This window comes from Neomonachus schauinslandi, chromosome 2 (assembly GCF_002201575.2).
Source record: "Neomonachus schauinslandi chromosome 2, ASM220157v2, whole genome shotgun sequence".
In the NCBI taxonomy this organism is placed as follows: Eukaryota; Metazoa; Chordata; class Mammalia; order Carnivora; family Phocidae; genus Neomonachus; species Neomonachus schauinslandi.
In genome coordinates, this window is record NC_058404.1 from 132,737,451 (window position 1) to 132,743,450 (window position 6,000).

Below are 6,000 nucleotides of genomic sequence, written 5' to 3' on the forward strand. Positions count from 1 at the left end.
CAGAACTTAAAAATGCTATCAATGAGATCCAATCCAATCTAGATAATCTAACAGCTAGGGTAAGTGAGGCAGAAGAACAAATAAGCGACCTGGAAGACAATATAAGAGATAAAAAGGGAAAAGAGGAGGCCAGGGAAAAACAACTCGGAATCCATGAAAATAGAATCAGAGAAATAAGTGACACCATGAAGCGTTCCAATGTCAGAATAATTGGAATCCCGGAGGGAGTGGAGAGAGAGAGAGGACTAGAAGATATATTTGAGCAAATCGTAGCTGAGAACTTCCCTAATCTGGGGAATGAAACACACATTTGTGTCCTAGAGGCAGAGAGGACCCCTCCCAAGATCAAGGAAAACAGGCCAACACCCCAGCATGTAATAGTAAAACTCGCAAATCTTACAACCAAGGAAGCCATCTTAAGGGCAGTGAGGGGGAAGAGATTCCTTACGTACAGAGGGAGGAACATCAGAATAATGTCAGACCTATCCACAGAGACCTGGCAAGCCAGAAAGGCCTGGCAAGACATATTCAGGGTACTAAATGAGAAGAACATGCAGCCAAGAATACTTTATCCGGCAAGGCTGTCATTCAGAATGGATGGAGAGATGCAGAGCTTCCATGACCGGCAGAAACTGAAAGAATATGTGACCACTAAGCCGGCCCTGCAAGAAATATTAAGGGGGGTTCTATAAAAGGAGAAAGACCCCAAGAGTGATATACAACAGAAATTTACAGGGACAATCTATAAAAACAACATCTTCACAGGCAACATGATGACAATTATTTCATATCTTTCAATAATTACTCTCAACGTGAATGGCCTAAATGCTCCCATAAAACGGCACAGGGTTGCAGATTGGATAAAAAGACAGGACCCATCCATATGCTGTCTACAAGAGACTCATTTTGAACCTAAAGACACATCCAGATTGAAAGTGAAGGGATGGAGATCCATCTTCCATGCCAACGGACCTCAAAAGAAAGCTGGGGTAGCAATTCTTATATCAGACAAATTAGATCTTAAACTATAGTCTGTAATTAGAGACACAGAAGGACACTATATCATTCTTAAAGGGTCTATTCAACAAGAAGATCTAACAATTGTAAATATCTATGCCCCCAACATGGGGGCAGCCATCTACATAAGCCAACTGTTAACCAAAATAAAGAGTCATATTAATAACAATACGTTAATTGTAGGAGACCTCAATACTCCACTCTTAGCAATGGACAGATCATCTTAGCAGAAAATCAACAAGGGAACAAGAGCTTGAATGATACATTGGACCAGATGGACCTCATAGATATTTACAGAACATTCCACCCTAAAACAACAGAATACTCATTCTTCTCGAGCACACATGGAACTTTCTCCAGAATAGACCACATACTGGGTCACAAATCAGGTCTCAACCGATACCAAAAGATTGAGATTATTCCCTGCATATTCTCAGACCACAATGCTTTAAAACTGGAACTCAATCACAAGAAAAAATTTGGCAGAAATTCAAACATGTGGAAGCTAAAGATCACTCTGCTCAAGAATGTTTGGGTTAACCAGGAAATCAAAGAAGAACTTAAACAATTCATGGAAATCAATGAGAACGAAAACACATTGGTCCAAAACCTATGGGATACTGCAAAGGCGGTCCTAAGGGAGAAATACATTGCCATCCAAGCCTCACTCAAAAAAATAGAAAAACCCCGAATTCACCAACTAACTCTCACCTTAAAGAACTAGAGAAAAAGCTGGGCGCCTGAGTGGCTCAGTCGTTAAGCGTCTGCCTTCGGCTCAGGTCATGATCCCAGGGTCCTGGGATCAAGTCCCACATCAGGCTCCCTGCTCGGCAGGAAGCCTGCTTCTCCCTCTCCCACTCCCCCTGCTTGTGTTCCTGCTCTCGCTATCTCTCTCTCTGTCAAATAAATAAATAAAAATCTTTAAAATAAAAAAATTAAAAAAAGAACTAGAGAAAAAGCAACAAACGATGCCTAAACCATGCATTAGAAGAGAAATAATTAAAATTAGAGCAAAGGTCAATGAATTAGAAACCAGAAACACAGTAGATCAGATCAACAAAACTAGAAGTTGGTTCTTTGAAAGAATTAATAAGATCGGTAAACCACTGGCCAGACTTACCCAAAAGAAAAGAGAAAGGACCCAAATTAATAAAATTATGAATGAAAGGGGAGAAATCATGACTAACACCAAGGAAATAGAAACAATTATTAAAAATTATTATCAACAACTATATGCCAATAAACTGAGCAATCTGGATGAAATGGAGGCCTTCCTGGAAACCTATAAGCTGCCAAGACTGAAACAGGAAGAAATTGACAACCTGAATAGGCCAATAACCAGTAACGAGATTGAAGCAGTGATCAAAAACCTCCCAAAAAACAAGAGTCCAGGGCCTGATGGATTCCCTGGGGAATGCTACCAAACATTCAAAGAAGAAATAATACCTATTCTACTGAAGCTGTTTCAAAAAATAGAAACAGAAGGAAAACTTCCAAACTCATTCTATGAGGCCAGCATTACCTTAATCCCCAAACCAGACAAAGACCCCATCAAAAAGGGGAATTTCAGACCGATATCCCTGATGAATATGGATTCCAAAATCCTCAACAAAATCCTAGCTAATAAGATCCAACAATACATTAAAAGGATCATCCACCACAACCAAGTGGGATTTATCCCCGGGATGCAAGGGTGGTTCAACATTCGCAAAGCAATCAGTGTGATAGAACACATTAAGAGGAGGGAGAAGAACCATATGGTCCTCTCAAATGATGCAGAAAAAACATTTGACAAAATACAACATCCTTTCCTGATTAAAAGTCTTCAGAGTATAGGGATAGAGGGAACATTCCTCAAGTTCATAAAATCCATCTATGAAAAACCCACAGAGGGTGCCTGGGTGGCTCACTTGGTTAAGCAACTGCCTTCGGCTCAGGTCATGATCCTGGAGTCCCAGGATCGAGTCCCGCATCGGGCTCCCTGCTCGGCAGGGAGTCTGCTTCTCCCTCTGACCCTCCTCCCTCTCATGCTCTCTGTCTCTCATTCTCTCTCTCTCAAATAAATAAATAAAATCTTTTAAAAAAAAGAGAGAAAGAAAGAAGAAAGAAAAACCCACAGCAAATATCATCCTCAATGGGGAAAAGCTGAGAGCCTCTCCCTTAAGATCAGGAACACATCAAGGATGCCCACTCTCGCCACTATTGTTCAACATAGTACTAGAAGTGCTAGCAACAGCAATCAGACAACAAAAAGAAAGAAATGGTATTCAAATTGGCAAAGAAGAAGTCAAACTCTCTCTTTTCGCAGACGACATGATACTTCATGTGGAAAACACAAAAGGCTCCACCCCCAAATTACTGGAACACATACAGCAATTCAGTAATGTGGCAGGATACAAAATCAATGCACAGAAATCAGTTGCTTTCTTATACACTAACAACACAACTGTAGAAAGAGAAATTAGAGAAACGATTCCATTTACAATAGCACCAAAAACCATAAGATACCTTGGAATAAACCTAACCAAAGAGGGAAAGGATCTGTACTCTAGGAACTACAGAACACTCATGAAAGAAATTGAAGAAGACACAAAAAGATGGAAAAATATTCCATGCTCATGGATCAGAAGAATAAACATTGTTAAAATGTCTGTGCTACCCAGAGCAATCTATATCTTCAATGCCATCCCGATCAAAATTCCAATGACATTTTTCAAAGTGCTGGAACAAACAATCCTAAAATTTGTATGGAATCAGAAAAGACCCCAAATCGCCAAGGAAATGTTGAAAACAAAAAACAAAGCTGGGGGCATCACGTTGCCCGATTTCAAGCTATATTACAAAGCTGTGATCACCAAGACAGCATGGTACTGGCACAAAAACAGACATATAGACCAATGGAACAGAATAGAGAACCCAGATATGGACCCTCAACTCTATGGTCAAATAATCTTTGACAAAGCAGGAAAAAACATATAATGGAAAAAAGACAGTCTCTTCAATAAATGGTGCTGGGAAAATTGCACAGCCACATGCAAAAGAATGAAACTCAACCATTCTCTAACACCATTCACGAAGATAAACTCAAAGTGGGTGAAAGACCTCAATGTGAGACAGGAATCCATCAAAATCCTAGAGGAGAACATAAGCAGTAACCTCTTTGACATCGCCCACAGCAACTTCTTTCAAGATACATCTCCAAAAGCTAGTGAAGCAAAAGTAAAAATGAACTTTTGGGACTTCATCAAGATAAAAAGCTTCTGCACAGCAAAGGAAACAGTCAACAAAACAAAGAGGCAACCCACAGAATGGGAGAAGATATTTGCAAATGACACTACAGATAAAGGGCTGGTATCCAAGATCTATAAAGAACTTCTCAAACTCAACACCCAAAAAACAAATAATCAAGTCAAAAAATGGGCAGAAGATATGAGAAGACACTTCTCTGAAGAAGACATGCAAATGGCTAACAGACACATGAAAAAATGTTCATCATCATTAGCCGTCAGGGAAATTCAAATCAAAACCACTTTGAGATACCACCTTACACCAGTTAGAATGGCAAAAATGGACAGGGAAAGAAACAACAAATGTTGGAGAGGTTGTGGAGAAAGGGGAACCCTCTTACACTGTTGGTGGGAATCCAAGTTGGTACAGCCACTTTGGAAAACAGTGTGGAGGTTCCTCAAAAATTTAAAAATCGAGCTACCCTATGACCCAGCAATTACACTCCTGGGTATTTACCCCAAAGACACAGATGTAGTGAAAAGAAGGGCCATATGCACCCCAATGTTCATAGCAGCAATGTCCGCAATAGCCAAACTGTGGAAAGAGCTGAGGTGCCCTTCAACAGATGAATGGATAAAGAAGATGTGGTCCGTATATACAATGGAATATTACTCAGCCATCAGAAAGGATGAATACCCAACTTTTACATCAACATGGATGGGACTGGAGGAGATTATGCTAAGTGAAAGAAGTCAAACAGAGAAAGTCAATTATCATATGGTTTCACTTATTTGTGGAACATAAGGAATAGCATGGAGGACACTAGGAGAAGGAAGGGAAAAATGAGGGGGGCAGAACCAGAGGGAGAGATGAACCATGAGAGACTATGGACTCTGAGAAACAAACAGGGTTTTAGAAGGGAGGGGGGCGGGGGGATTGGCTAGCCCGGTGATGGGTGTTAAGGAGGGCACGTACTGCATGGAGCACTGGGTGTTATATGAAAACAATGGATCGTGGATCACCACATCAAAAACTAGTGATGTATTGTATGGTGACTAACATAACATAATAAAATTAAAATAAATAAATAAATAAGGAAAAAAATACATATTCTAATTCTAAGTTCCCCCTTTTGGTCTTCTGTCAACCAAGCCTGCAGTAAAGAACATATATAGATCTTTATTTGTGGAAAAATTATTTTTGGCTAGTGTTGCCATTTAAGAGATTTAAGCACCAATTACTGTGGTGGAAAACTAGTACAAGTTCGGGGCGCCTGGGTGGCTCAGTCGTTAAGCGTCTGCCTTCGGCTCAGGTCATGATCCCAGAGTCCTGGGATCCAGCCCCGCATCGGGCTCCCTGCTTGGCAGGAAGCCTGCTTCTCCTTCTCCCACTCCCCCTGCTTGTGTTCCCTCTCTCGCTGTCTCTCTCTCTGTCAAATAAATAAATAAAATCTTAAAAAAAAAAAAAAAAAACCAGTTCAAGTAGTCAACTTTTTGCAATTATTGAGAAGAGCTGAACAGAGGACATTTGGGTAATCCTCACAAAGTCAATACAGGAAGTTGGAAAAGTCGGGGAATGTCCTGTGTATTCACTTCTGGCAACCAGATACCAACCACATCTCTGGCCCTGCTTTTCTGTGATCTTCCCAACATAGGTTGTGCTCCAGGGTCTCAGGGGTTCTCAAAGGGTAGTGGCCCAAGGTGAGGTAAGATAGTTTGAGAAGTTCTAAACTAGATTAAAGAGCCACTGAAAAGT